This window comes from Cibotium barometz, chromosome 4 (genome assembly GCF_041138505.1).
Source record: "Cibotium barometz isolate CiBa-2024 chromosome 4, ASM4113850v1, whole genome shotgun sequence".
Classification (NCBI taxonomy): Eukaryota; Viridiplantae; Streptophyta; class Polypodiopsida; order Cyatheales; family Cibotiaceae; genus Cibotium; species Cibotium barometz.
Window position 1 is genome coordinate 45,164,815 of NC_141049.1, and position 16,145 is coordinate 45,180,959.

At 40.4% G+C, this 16,145-nt stretch overlaps 1 non-coding gene across 1 annotated transcript; it reads left to right on the plus strand.

Moving 5' to 3' along the window:
* The first annotated feature begins 13,700 nt into the window (after positions 1-13,700).
* On the plus strand, positions 13,701-13,803 carry LOC147639305 (U6 spliceosomal RNA). Its single transcript, XR_015265304.1, has one exon. It is a non-coding gene; the product is annotated as a U6 spliceosomal RNA (small nuclear RNA).
* The last annotated feature ends 2,342 nt before the right edge of the window (positions 13,804-16,145 follow it).

Below are 16,145 nucleotides of genomic sequence, written 5' to 3' on the forward strand. Positions count from 1 at the left end.
CTATTACAGGAGACGATCTTCAAAAAAATTACACATTATATGATGCTTGTGATCTTGGCACAAACGACAGTGCATGGGAAATAGCGAAATCAAAAGAAAAAATTTGCTTTTTTTAACTCAGATAAGTGAAATCTTGTTTGATGTTATTTACGATTTGAAAAAAATCGTATAGAAGTTTTTTTTAAAAAAAAACAAGAAGCCTTTGAAAGTATATATGGTTTTGAAGAACCATGGAATAAAAAGACATTTGGTTTTGGATTGCAAGACATGGTGACTTTTTTTTAAAGACAGATGAATATGTTGTACATGCTCCATGTGCCATCTTTTGTCTTGTGAGTTGTTGGAATCTGAAAGCAGGTTTTCAGGTGATCATGAGACATTTTAAAATGATGGAATTGGCATTATATGGTATATGTAATGTGAATGGTCACATGTATATGGAAATCATTTGTAGAATGTGTTAAGCCTACATGTGATTGGTTTGAGGCATTTGGAAAAAGGAGTCAGTAAATCTATGCTTGGAACTGGACATGCTCTTGATACACAATTTATGTGCAATCATCAGTCTGAATTTGGGGCTGTATTGAAGTGATTTGGCACATGTATATGTCATCAAAAATGGAGATGTCTTATGCACCTTGAAGAGTTATGTGTGTGTGTTTCCTTGCTGGGGATTAGAAGCTACTCTCACAGCTAGAAGTCTCGCACTTTCCTAGCGACACCGTCCACGTCACGACAACGTGGCTTCAGGAAGTAACGGGCGTGTGCTTTTAGATGATGAAGGTACGGGCATGGTAAAAATGACACAAGCATAGCAAGCAGATGATATAGGTGTACTCTTTAGAAGGGAGAGATGGTACGGGTGTGGAAAATATGGCACACAGGTACAGTTGCTATGGCCGGGACAAAAGGAAATGACACGGGCATGGAAAGTCGAAGAGAATGGGTGTGGCATGTTACAGGGCATAGGCTTTAGGGAAATAATGTCATGCAATTCAAATGGTATAGGCATACGCTGTAAGTGGTACGGGCATTCACTTCCAATTTTCAGATATTTTAATGCTACAAGTCCGACTTCCACCTACAAATATTCTCTGATAGTGCAGGTGTACCCCTTCTTTAAATGCAATTTATGATAACTTAATGTAAGTATTCCCTTTCTAATGCCAACTGCCAAATTAATGGCTGAAGATCTCACCATATTTTCCACAAAGGAATGGAACGGGCGTGGCAAGTTTGCCATGGATGTTCACTATGAATGGAACGGGCGTTCACTTCTCAGAGGTTCATCTAGAATGGAATTTTTGCCTACTTTCCTCCTCTGATTTTTGTAAATTCAGCTATCTTGCAAAAAAAAAATTAAATTTTGTTTTTATGGGGGGCTAAAGCTGGTCTCTAGCTACCTATTGATACCTGGAATGTGTAAAGAAACCTAATAAATTAAGATTAATTTGATGAATAAACTATTGTGCAAACTTAACAAAAGATGAACAAAAAATAAAAAATTGTATGAATGTCGAGAGCAAAAATTGAACACCTACTTGTGTCTCCCACCTTTGGTGAAGACTTAAATGCTCTGAAATGCTCTGGTTGACCTCCATATCTCTATTAAACACAATCAATCAAACAAACAACATGCAACCAACCGATGGATTTGCACTTCAACTGGGTAAAATGAAGACTCTGGCACATGAAATATGTGGAGGACCCTAATCTAAGTGCTATCCCCAGCAGTAGCGTCAAAGATGTTAAGCTAAACATACAACCTTGCACACAAGAGAGGGAAAGAAGAAGAGAAACAACCATGAAAGGGTCAAGTCTGAGATTTGCACTTAGCCAACTCTAATGAGGGTAAACTCCCCTATGTGAGGCCTCTAGGGGCTCAGTCCACTACCACTTGTGTCACCCAAATGGAGATTCACAAGCTAGGTGAAGAGCAAAGAAGGAGGGAGTTATGAAAAGCTCAACCTTCACTGCATGCCAACATGCATGCAAGAGGGATCTTGGTAGAGAGACAAGAGAGGGGAGAGGAGAGGAGAAGCTAGATCATCACCATCCCAACATGCACACACAACATAGATCAAGTATGCAAGCATCTACAACACAAGCAAGCATCCACAAGCTCAAGAGAGTGAGAGAGAGAGGGAGAGAGCAAAACTCAATTGAGACTATTGGAATTTTTCCTTTTCATATACCATAAAATGTCTTATATACAAGAGCTCTCATTTTACAATGGCCGGGCGGCCGCCCATTTACATTTTGGGGGCCCAAACTAGCTTCCTAGCTCTATGTACATTTCCTTCCTATGATTGGCATTAGACAAGCCATAAGCTTGGTCATCCCATATCTCTTTTATCAATTATTAGTGCTTTGCATGGTTATAAAAAGATAAGCTACATGAAGCGTGGCCACGCTTGAAAAATAATGTTAATTGGTGGTTAACATGGCCCAACCTATAATAACGTAGCTGCTTATTCTTGCCCTCCACATTTTGGTGGTGGGACATTGGATGGATAAATTACACTCTTTGGAAGTTCAAGATTAGCTTCATTCTTGTTTCATATAAGTTATGAGAAATCGCAAGAGCGACGATTGATGCAAAGCTGGGTCCTACTCTGGATCCAGCACATCCACTATATACCATACTACTAGATCCCATTCTCGCTTTAGCGTGGAGCAGAAGGAATGTAGATACACTATGTGTCATCATCACCAGCATCACTGATTTGGTGATGACCCCGATTCAACATACCACCATAGCTTTTGAATCATGACAAGTTCTAAAGAACTAGTATGAGATCAAGAATTAGACAAGCATTCAAAACCTTGAGAATCAACTTGCAACAAGAGAAAGACATTCTAATTGAGAATCAACTTGCAACAAGAGAAAGACATTCTAATTGAGAAGCAACAAAGTATTTCATATCAATCAAACGGTGATAGTGGTGGGAACATTAAGACCGACGAGCTACCACATAGGTGCATCAAAGTGTTACCTCCAAATTATGATAGTCTAGTGACCTCACTAAACATGCAGGTGTGTAACCTGCCTATTACTTTTAAGGAGTTCAACATAATGTTGGTGGAGGAGGAGATTCATTTCAAAGCCATATATGGTAGCGATGTGGCATTCTCCACACAAATGCAAATAAAGGCAAGGGAAAGGGCTCAGGAGGTAACCCTAATGCTTCTAAAAAGATGAAGAAATCTAAGGTAAAGTGTTTCTACTATAACAAGCTTGGTTAAAGCATGGAGAAGAAGATGAGAAGAATGACACTTTGAAACCTTAGAAGGAGTCCAGGAATAGGGCTAAAGCGGAACTAGAGTTTTTCAACAATCTTGGTTAAAGCATCTGATGGTTCATGGATCATTGACAATAGAGCATCCCGACATATGACCAGTCAAAAGAGCTGGTAAAGGAGTCCATCCTAGTAGAAGTTGGGAATGACACCAAATACCCAGCCACCATGGTTTCAAGTACCATTTCTTTTATCTCTAACAATGGTGATACTAGGAAGTTATCTGATGTCCTTTATGTTCCAAACATCAATAGGAATTTGTTGTCTATTTTGCGGCCATAGCTAACCCGTGACTTGAAGGTTCTCTTCGATAAGGCTAGTGCAATCATCACAAATGCCTGTCGTCGATAATGTTATTAGGAAAGGAATCCAACACAATAATGTATATAAGCTATCGTCATTTATAGCCCGAGACAATGTAGGAACAAGCAAGCTCTAGCATGAGAGATTTGGTCACCTAAGCTTTGTAGTCATGAAAGAGATACAAAGGTCTAGAATTGTAGCGTATCTACCAGCATTTTTAGAGATGTCAGATGTGTGTGAAGCTTACATGATGAGTAAGCAGTATATGCATTTCCACATGAAAGTAAGAATCGTGAAAGGGCTCCTCTAGAGCTTGTACATGTAGATCTATGTGGTAAAATTCCAACCACTACATTGAGTGGTCCTGCCTAATTCTTGGTATAGTAATCAATGACTTTAGTAGGATGATTTGGCTGATTTTCTTTGAGATAATATTGCAACTTTTAGAAAGTTCAAAATATGGCATACCTTAGTAGAGAATGAGAGAGGAAAGAGACTAAAGAAGTTTCAAATAGATCGAGGAGGAGAATGCACATCAAGTGAGTTCAATGCCTGCTGTAAGGAGCATGGGATTAAGAGGGATTTGACAATTTCTCATACTCCATAGTAAAAATAGTGTTGTAGAGTGCAAGAATTGCACAATGGTGAAGATGGAACAGATTGTGATAAAAGAAAAAGAATTAAAATTTTCATTTTAGGTCGAGGTAATTAACACTATAGTGCATATCCTTAATAGGAGTTACACAAAGGCAATGAAGGACATGATATCTCAAGAAGCCTATTCAGGTAAGAAACCCTCAATTACATATTTCAAGACATTTGGGTATGATTGCTTTGTGCGTGTTCCATACTCATTCTCTCAAAACTAAGTGGGATTCCAAGAGTAGATGGTGTATCTTCTTAAGATACAGTATAGATTCAAAGTGTTATCGACTATATAAACCTTAAGGCAAAGAAGATAATTGTTAGTTGTGATGTGGTGTTTAAGGAAAAGTCTCATCAAGTGGAGGAGAGGGCTCCTTCCACACTATCCTTCAATGACGAAGCAACTCAATAGACATAACCACTAGTGATAGTACCAACTCCACAAGAGGTGGATTCATTAGATAATAAAGAAGAGCAACATATAACAACTTATAAGGGGGTATATCATAAATGGTTGAATTAGCTCTTGGATGGGAAAGCTCTATTAGCACACAAAAGAGCTAATAGTTATTCGCAGATTCAAGAAAATAGAGGAGAAAAAGAGGGCCTACCACTTACATTGTCAATATGACCTTGATGGTTGAGATAATAAAAGTACAGGAGCCATCCAGCTTGGAGGCAGCATTAGCAAATCCAACTAGAGAGTTAGAGTTTGACTCAATTTTGAGAAGCCATACTTGTGATCTTATGGACTGTCCTACAAAATGAAAGATTATTGGCACCAAGTGGGTTTGGAAGATGGTAAATTCAACAAGTACAAGGTAAGGCTCCTGGGCGAAGGGTTTTGCATAGGTCAAAGGGTTCAACTTCCAAGAGACATTCTCCCCCATAGCTAGATTGGCCACTATTCATACAGTAGTTGCCTTGGCTGCTCATGGAAAGTGACCAGTATTGTAAATGGATGTAAAGTCAACATTTCTGAATGGCCATCTCAAGGAGGAGGTTTATGCAGCATAGCCAACCAAGTTCTCAAGTATGGTACCAATGGATAAATGCTTTATTTATAAGTATTAGTCTTTCTAAATGCCCATCAGATACAAATTTATATATTTTTATCACCAATCTATAAACAATTATGCATTTCACAATCCCTAAGGAGTGAATAACCTCCCTATGTTTGTTAGTTTTTTAAAAGGTGTGCTATATCAATAAGGATACATTCGTATTGAAAAATTTCCATTTATCTTTTGTGCTATATCAACAAGAATACATTCACATTGAAAACTTTGTTGTGCATAAAGTCCATTTGTGTATGCTATATCAACAAGGATGCATTCTCATTGAAAACTTTGTTATGCAAAAATTCCATTTTCGAACCATCGTGGGGGGGGGCGTAGGCTTCCACCGGCCATGGAAACCCCCCCATGCGTGCCATCATGAGATGGTGGAGGGGGATAAGAGACCCCCTCTTCTCCTCCATCATCTCCTTCTTCATCAACATCTATCAACAATGCAAATCAAGATACCTTTCCTGTATTTAATACATGAAATCAAAGTCCTGCATAAACTTAGCCCATCTAGCCTTTCTACCTTTCAAGTCCGGCTGATTCACAAATGTACTGCAAAGACTAGTGATCTGTCAAGACCATAAACTGAGACCCGTAGAGATACTGTCTCCATGTCTTTAAAGCATAAATGATTGCATTCAACTCTTTCTCTTGAACTAGGTACATAGTCTGTGCATCGTTGAGTTTCTTACTCTCGAAGGCCACAGGCTTCCCATCCTGGAACAAAGCGCGCCTATTACAAAATCACTAGCATTAGTCTCAACAATGTAAGGCCTGCTAGGATCCGGCAAGGCTAACACAGGAGTATCTCAAACTTTATTTTTCAAAGTATCAAAATTTTCCTATAGCTTCTCATTTCACTCAATCAGAGAATTAGAATTCTTATTTTTACCCTTAAGAAGATTGGGAAAAGGCACTGTCAACTTCAAATAATCCTTGATAGATTTTCAAAGAAACACCATGAAACCTAAGAAAGATCTTAACTGCTTAGGTGTACATAAAACTGGCCAATCCAAAACCTTTTGGATTTTATCCAAATCTATACTTAAGCCATCTCGAGAGATTGTATGACCCAAATATAACAATTCCTTTTTGAAGAAATCACACTTAGATAACTAACAATACAGTTTCTCCTTCCTGAGCTTTCCTAGAACCTCTTTAAGATCCTCATGATGATCAGCCAAAGTTTTATTGTATATCAAAATGTCATCTAAGAAAACCACCACGCATTTTCCTAACATGTCCCGAAATAAATGATTCATCATCTGTTGGAAAGTTGTTGGTGCATTAGTGAGACCAAAGGATAACATTAAAAATTCATAATGGTCATAACGTCGTGTCCTAAAAGCAGTTTTAGAAACATCTTCCTCTGCAATACAGATCTGATGTTAAACGATTCGCAAATCAAGCTTTGTGAAATACTTAGCTCCTTGCAACCTATTAATAAGATTGTCTGATCTAGGCAATGGGTATTTGTTTTTAATTGTAACCTTGTTAAGACGTTTGTAATAAATACACATCCACCAGGTACCTTAATCTTTTTTCTTAACCAGGAGAAGTGGTGCACCCCAAGGAGACTTACTTGGTCTAATGTGACCCATCCTCAAGTATTTAGCTAGTTGCTTGGCTACCTCGTCATCCTCAGTCTGGCTATGCCGATATATGGAGGAATATGAGCTAAAACTACCTCCACATGTCAGAGTTCAACCAATCTTTCATGTCAGCAGACTGAAAGAGAAGCTGGGAGGTGACGATAACACAGTTACTCCTCATGAACTCATTGAGGTCGAGGATTTATCCTATGTTCCACATGAACCTAAAAAAGTACTTGAATTACAGGAACGTAAACTTTGTAATCGCTTAATCCCTAAGGGTAAAATTAAGTGGAAAGAAAGGGAAATCAAGGATTCGACTTGGGAGTTAGTTGCAAACGTTCAATGTAGGTTTCCTTCTTTTCATTGCAAGAGTGCAATGTTTTGAGAGAGGGGATGTATGTTATGTGCACATCATATTATGTGCATATACTAGGAGGCTAACCCACCCTAGGCATGTGATCATGGGATCATGGGAGCATGCTCGAGTGGGACAAGGGTCAAACCTAACCTTAGGTTGGGGTTAGGGTCAAGAAACCAAGGGTCACACATGGAAATGGAGAGTCAAGAGTCATTTGAGAGCTCTCCTATATAATAGGAGCATGGGGCATTCTCAAGGGATGTTCTCTTGTGTAGAGCACAATATCTACTCTCTTACCATTTCATACTAGAGCTATTTGCTAGTGGATTGAAGACATCCCTCTTGGTGGTATGGGACACCAAGGATAGGTATGTGGTTCTTCATTACTATGATGTGTGCACCCTTGGGTGGCTCGGGGGTGGTCGAGTGGATGAGTATATACCTGGATTATGTGTGTTTATGCATAGTGATTAGCTAGAGAGATCTATGGGGTTTTAACAGTAACCCAACAAGGATACATTCACATTGAAAACTTTGTTATGTATAAAGTCGAGCGAGAAAGGTGTAATTTCATAAGGGGTTCCATAAGATATTAAAGGAGCCTCTTTGCTAGCCATTTTAAGAAAGATGAAATCTACTCTTTCCATGCTATTTAAGCCAAACTATGCATATGCTACTTTAATTGTTCTTAATTTACTATGTCAAGAAGAACCTTTGTATGTTTGAGCTAGTTTCCTTGGTTAATATTATTATGAGATTACTATAAAGATTGTGTGAGAAAGCGAGGTGCATATTTGCACTTGAAAAGTATTTGCAATGAGAGGTACCATCAAATAGTACATGGTTCTCCTAATTCTTATAGAATTCCTTGTATATGCCATTGTTTGTGAGAGAATACTCTCCCCAAAAGTAAAGACCTAGCAAGGCAATATTCCTAGAAACATGTGTAAGGCTAAATGCTTTTATGTATGTAATCGTGTTGAGTAGTATATGCAAGTTGTAAGCTCATATGTTAAATTAACTATATGGTAGCTCTACTGACTATGTTGTAAACTAGGTTAAACAAATAGTTGCTTAATTTAATTTATGTAGGTACATTTACATAGGGGAGTATGAAATTGAAAATCTAAACATGTATACATATAAGAGGGGGTAAATAATTACGTTAAAATTTTTAAGAATAGGGGTTTTTTTAATACGTCTTCTTGCATATGGTTGCGTTGCGAAGAATTTGAAGTATAAAAATCTTTAATGATAGTATAAGCTCAAAATTTAGTAATTTGGATGTACTCAGATGACATCTTGATCTTATCAAATATTAAGCCACACATATAAGCATTCAAGAAAAAGTGGTAGACACATCATTTATTTCCTAAGAAACTATATTCCACTATCCACTCTTACAAACTATTTTGAAATCCAAAACTTGACAACTCACAAAAACAAATAAGAATCTAAGATAAATTTTACAATAATGCATATTGTAGAAGCCACTATCAATGCTAAAGGGTCAAGAGAAGGCATCTCGTTTCAATCCTACTTTTTATTTATAACCTCAAAAGAATTTTACATGTGGGACCATGTGGAGGACTTTGGAACCCTGCTTGCCTAAAGGCACTTTATTTGGTCTTGTGACTTAGAACTTTATAGGTCCTAGGATCTTGCATCAATGTATGTACCTACCTAGATGGCATTATAGGCCTTGGGATCTTGCATCGATGTATGTATCTACCTAGATGTATCAGCTTTTCAATGTGTACAATGTCCATAGTTTCCTTTTTACTATCAATTGTACACATTGTTCATGGTTTCCTTTTTAATATCTAATGTTCTACTTTTAAATCTGTACAATGTCCTCTTGAAGGAGGACTACCCTATGTTGTGTGTGTTTTTTCCTCTTGAAGGAGGACAACTGTTGTGCGTGTGTGTGTAAGTTTCCTCTTTAAGGAGGACAACTGTTGTGCGTGTGTGTGTAAGTTTCCTCTTTAAGGAGGACTACTGTTGTGCGTGTGTGTGTAAGTTTCCTCTTAAGGAGACTATCCTATGTTGTGACTGTGTGTGTTATTTACCTCTTTAATTTCCTCTTGACGGGATCTACCCTATATTTTGTGTGTGCGCGCGCGCGCGCGCGTGTTTTGCCCTATGTTGTGTGTGTGAGAGAGTGAGCTATCTTCTCAGCCCGCCAGCGACGAGGCTTAAAAGGCGGTTGAGGGAGTCTTGCCTCTGCATGGTGAGGTTCCTCTTGAACTTGCAAATGAACGTCTCCACCCTCTGGTTGAACTCTTGCCTATCGAGCTCGTAGTCATCCGGGCGCCCACCACCACCAGCGTTTCTGTTCATCAGGCGCTCTTCGGCTGGATTGTCGTGTGAAATAGGCGTGGCTGCCTGTGTGCTTGCATTTGCTAAAGAATCAGGGCCTCCCTTAGGAGACACTAGGGTTGCGTGAGGATTCATGGTTTGTCCGGCGACCATTAGGGTTGCACGAGGCTCTGTGGCCATCTCAAGTGGTTCTATGGTGAAGAGGCTGGCGCGCTTCGGCTGCTGAATAGTGACTTGATCTGCCGGGGGCTCCTTAATGCGTGCAACACCTTGTTCGATTGACTCCTTCCTCTTTGGGTCACTAGGCAGATCAGCCTGCGATGGCGGCTCTACACTGAACAGTATGCTTGGGTGCTTCTTCATAAACACAGTCGTCGTTATTTGCTCATGACCAGTGGCTTCTACTGAATGATCATGATGAGAAGTGGGCGATCTCTCCACACCATATTTTTCAAGCTCGCCGTGCGGGCCGCCGCCCACATGAACCGTCGGAACAGCCCATTGCATCCCATGAGTGCCAGGAAACCCTCCATCTTCTAACTGCAGCGGCTTGACGGGGTCTAACAAGCCGGATTTCACCACAATCCTCAAGAGGATGAGGTTGATCAGAATATACAAGACATGCCTATGCAGCAGCAGCTCGCACAGCTCGAGCAGTTGCGGCAGGCGCTTGTGTAACAAGCCGGCAAGTGCGCCCCACACCTCCAGCGAGTCCGCCAACACCACCAAGTTTAACGCCAGAGAGGCGGCGCTCACGACATAGAAGATCGCCGTTCTGCGGCTACATATGGCAGAAAGCGCCGCCATTCTCACAACCCACTTAGGATCACACACTCTCATCCTATCCTATGATCTAATGCAACCTAAACCTAGGGTGTATGCACAAACCTAAACTGGTAGACGTGAAGCGAAATGGGAGGAGATTAGTTTTATGGGGGGATGTTTACAAGAAGGTTGGTATAAGGGTGAGATTGGGTGAGATTAGAAACTGCAGGGGAAGATAGGAGGGATGATGGACATGCTCGGAGATATGTGAGTAGGTGCTAGAATATTTAAAGGGGAGCCTAGGTGCCTTTTCTCCTTTTTGTGCAACCGATAAGGTCCTCATCTACACCGTCGATTCGATCTCCTTCTCCACGCAACCCACCATTCACTATCCACCATTGATCAATAAGTAAAAGGAGTCAAATTCAAGGATGACCAAGGCTTATTTATCCCTCTTTTCTAATGCTCCCCCAACCCCACTCATTCAATCTTTCAAAGTATCACCACTGTCCCTCTCATATAGTACTTTAAGCTTTTAGCCAATAAAGCTTTGCATTTTCAAAGTAACCCATGACACATCATAATAATGGAGCTTCTTTTAACCATAATAATGGAGCTTCTTTTAACCATTTCGAGAATCTAACCTACTTGTCCACTTAAAGTCTCGGCTTGTTGCCTTTGCATTGTATGTGCGCACTTTGAAATATGTGTATGCGTGAAGCACATCCCTATCAGTTCCAATTTCCAAAAGAACTTGCATAGTTCCACAATAACTTGTATTCAAAACATAATGCGAAACTTTGATACATGAGACCTTTTTCCCGTAGATTGATGAACAAGTTGCATGCAAACATGATTATTAAGTGAAAAAAGAAATATCAACAAAATTTACAAAGAAAGGTATATTCAAAATTTGAGAAATCACACGTGACACTATAATTAACATAACAACGCTACAAAGCCCATTCACACTTCTCGTGATAGCTAGAGGTGATATTTTAGAAAAGGAAGAGTTTCTTTCATTGTCACACTAAGCATGTTTCCCCTCAATTGACAATATTGGAGTCTCTTGGCCACAAAAACTTGTTTTTAAAAAACAATACAGGCATAGCTTCTCATCTCAAGATTATCTTCGATGGGAGAAAATGAGTAAAGGCTTGACGACGAGAAGATGCTATGTTGTTGCACAACACAGTGCAAAGCTCTTATTTAGTGTGAAGTACATGTTTGTTTATGAACACAAGTTACATAGTGGGAGATGTCTCCATTGTTTCCCCATATAAACCTTGCCATGGTACACGTGCACGCATGCAAACACACACACACTTAAATATATAAACTTTGAGTTTATATATTAACTTTGTCTCCATTGTTTCCCCATATAAACTTTTGCATGGTACACATGCATGCGTGCTTGCACACACACATAAATATATAAACTTTGATTTTTCTTGATGTATTTGTAATGTAACGATTGATATTAAGTTTATATTATGTTTTGAATTATATATGTTACTGAGCTCACCCAATTACAGATAGTGTTCAATCAGGAGGGTCATGGTTCTCTAGTAATATTATAACATTACACTCCACTAGTTTTAGTGCATAAATGACACTACTGAGCTCACCCAATTAGAGATAGTGCTTAATGAGGAGGATCATGTTCTCTAGTAAGATTATAACATTATAATCCACTAGTTTTAGTGCACAAATGACACATAAGAAGAAGAATGAGCAGGAGGAGGCTACAAAACTAGAATAAGGGGGAAGAGGAGGAGCGGCAACAACAATAATAGTAGTAGGTGCTATAGGAGAAGAAATAACAATAATAGTTAGCAAACAGGAGTAAGAGTAGGAGTAGGAGTAACAGTAACAATAGGAGTAGGTGGAGGAGTAGTTAGGAATAATAGTGGGAGTGGAGTAGGAGTAGCAATATTTAGCAGTAGCAGTGTCATAGTCATCATTATAGTAAATTGTAGTAGTGTCATAGTCATCATCATTATAGTAAATTGTAGTAGTGACCTGGCGGTGGTGGTGGTCACAGTGGTGATAGTTATAGTGGTCATTCAATAGTAGTTTTCATAGCCGCAAATAGTAGCTATAGGAGTAGCAATAGAAGTAGTAATAACAATAGCATTAGTGGTAGGAATAGCATTAGCAACAGCAGTAGGAGAAGTAGTAGAAGTAGCACTAGTAGTAGTTTTAAGAGGAGGAGAAGGAGTAGTAGTGATAGAACTAGTAGTTGTTTTAGGAAGAGAGGTAGTAGAAGTAGTACTAGTAGTAGAAGAAGGAGGAGGCAGAGAAGTAGTAGCAATATTTAGTAGTAGACCAGTGTCACCGTTGTCATAGTCGTCATCATTATAGTAATAGTAATAGTTGTGGTGGTGGTGGTGGTCATAGTGGTATAGTTATAGTGGTCGTATCAATAGTAGTTTTCATAGCCACAAGTAGTAGCCATAGGAGTAGCAATAGAAGTAGTAATGACAATAGCATTAGTGGTAGGAATAGCATTAGCAATAGCAGTAAGAGAAATAGATCTAGTAGTAGTTTTAAGAGGAGAAGGAAGAGGAGGAGAAGGAGTAGTAATAGCGGTAGTGATAGCACTAGTAATTGTTTTAGGAACAGAAGTAGTAGAAGTAGTACTAGTAGTATAGGAGAAGGAGGAGGAGGCAAAGAAGTAGTAGAAGTAGCACTAGTAGTAGGAGAAGGAGGAGGAGGTGAAGGAGTACTAGCTAAGACTGGTAGAATTACCACAGTAGGACAAGGAGGAGGAAGTGAAGGACCAGGTAAGAGTGGTAGTGGTAGCAAAATTCATAGTTATAGTGGTAGTGGTAGAGGTAGTGGTAGTGGTAGTGGTAATTGAAATAGGAAGCTTTTCTCCAAGTATTTATGTAAGCTTGCAATTCAAATAAGCAATGGTGCACACATTAAATCAACACACCATAGCATAACATAACATAATAATATACTCAACAAGACATGAACAAGAGCATTGGGTGCAATCCCCCTCGAAGTGTGTGGCTTCTTCCCCCACATGTGGTATTTATGTCATATTCTTATGTTTAGCCCTTGGAGCCAATAATAGCACCTTTTCCACTTTTGGGATTTTGCTATACCTATAAATAACTTTGTCCAAAGTTTCAAAGGTTACACATTCTAAAACCTTTGCCAAATAATAAATCAAATGGACTTATACATACACAACTACTTGTGCACACATGCACATAAAATAACATTGTGCACATGCGCACATAAAATCTATCCACATGATAAGCTACAAATGGTAAATTAAATGCTAATATAAAATTTCATGATTAACACATGATCTTTGTCTTGACACCACCACTTAGCCCCTTTAGGGACATGTGATAAAATTGGAACAATACAAAGAAGATTAGCATGGCCCCTACACAAGGATGACATGCACAAATCGAGAAATGGTCCCAATTTTTCCAGCAGGCAGCAGTCCCCCCTACCCCACCCTTTTCTTCTGAGCCCGCACTCTACCCTCCCTTTGCCTCTCCTAAGCATTCTCGATGCCCTCTAATAGTGCCCGATCCTAGAGTGGAGGTAGCCAGTGAGTTTCGTCGATCGTTTGATTCATTGTTTCTCAGAGCCGATCGAGATGACCATCGCTACCTTCCTAGGGGAGTTCTCTCCCACCAAAGTCGCTAGGTGGCTCCCAGGATCCTCACGCTACCAGTGGATTATATTTTCTTCCAATGACTTCCTATGGAAGGAACTGATATTTTTGAGGAGACAGTTGCTCCCATTCAGATCTTTGTGGTGTTTCATCATTGGAAGCCATCCATGCCAGAGAGTGGTGCGATGATCCTCTCCTTTCCTTTGAGTGCAGCCTTGAGGATGGAGTGGGATTCAAAGTCTCTAGATTCCACCATCTAGGAGCATAGAGATTTCCCACAATCTGTGCATCACCGACTTGTTCACCCATCTCTAGCCCCTAGTGTAGATGGAGATTCAGGCCATAGAGATCAGGATGGGGAGGTGGCATCCTCCAACCTAGAGATGCTGCTCTTTGTGTTCCTTCATATCTCAATTTGTAGTACCCCTTCCCCCTCTTATAGATACCTTTATTGTGATCGATGGAGTTCAGAGTATGCTTGTGTTTGCGCTCGGACAGAGTGGTGATACATGGAGGATAGAATTCGTGTCCACCTCATGCGTCTTCGCCTTAGGATTGATTGTGACTACTCCATGTCGAAACCCACGTCCAAGACTCTTTTAGTGGAGGTAGTTCCGATAGTTTTGCTTCCCATAGAGATTGATATACGAATAGCCTCATGGAATATTTAGGGTTTGTTGGAGGGGGCCTCAGTATTTTAGAGGTGAGACATCCTTAGAGGAGACCTCCATAGAGCTACAATTGGGGGACTCATCAACATTCTTTTTCTCTAGTAGCACCATCTTTCCGAGGGACGTACCTTGCTATGGGAAGATTTTACCAGGCAACAATCACACTTTTCATCTCCCTCTTTTGGCTCCTACGAGACGTAGAGGGGATTTTGAATTTCTATGGGTGAGCAACTCTTGCTGATTATCTCAAGTGTCATAGTCACTATGCGAGCCCAGTGGGCTACCATTCGGATTGGAAAGGATTGTGTGGGCTTCCTCCATGTTTATGCCCCGAATGTCACATCAAGTAGAGTCACCTTCTAGAGTACAGTCCATGAGTCCCTTCCTTAGGCTAATGTTTGGTGCATGGGTGGAGACTTTAACATGATTGAGTCAGCAAAAGGACAAACTCGGAGGAGTCACAACTATAATCTCAGGCATATAGTACTCTGCTTGGGAGGAGTTTATCCTGGCACTTAGGGGACAGGACCCTTGGCACCTGCCAAAGTTTGGGCGTAGCCTTGGGAGCATGTGCTTGTCACGGTTTGATATGAGGTGCACCATCCCTAATCTCAGCATATAGTACTCTGCTTGGGAGGAGTTTATCCTGGCACTTAGGGGACAGGACCCTTGGCACCTGCCAAAGTTTGGGCGTAGCCTTGGGAGCATGTGCTTGTCACGGTTTGATATGAGGTGCACCATCCCTAAACTCTCTTAACTTGATAGATTCTATGCGGATGGTGGGCTTGCAGTCTCGCGGGGGGCATGATTGGTATCTTGGCATGCACCACTTTCTATGATCACGCTCCGGTTATTTTGTCCTTGGAGGACCCCTGATAGGCATGGGAGCAGTAGGATTCTTGATAGCCTCATTCAATACCCTGATATTTGCAACATGATAGAGTAGATATGGAATAGATTGGATTTTATCACAAGTTCTCCCAAATACACCTTGGATGTGGGCGTCGGTGAGATTAGTAGCTTTTTGCAAGAGGCAGCACAAAGCAGATTGGAGGGATTTTATGAGCAAGAGAGGAGCATTCTATGGGATCTTACGTCTCTCCAGCATCTTCAAGAGAGTTCCTCTGATAATCTATGGATTAAGAGTCAGCTTGTTGCCTATACTACAGAGATCAGATCCATCAAGGAGAAGAGGATGGAGTATAGGTACCATGCTAGAGCTTCCTTTTGGATCAAGGTGTTAAAACCCTAAAGATCTCTCTAGCTAATAACTATGCATAAACTAAGCATATACTCATCCACCCAATCACCCCCCCCCCCCCCCCCCCCCGAGCCCAAGGCTCTGTAGTACCACATACCTAACCTTGGTGTCCCATGCCACCAAGAGGTATGACTTCAATCCAGCAGCACATAGCTCTAGCATGAAATGGAAAGAGAGTAGATACAATGCTCTACATAAGAGAACATCCCTTGAGAGTGA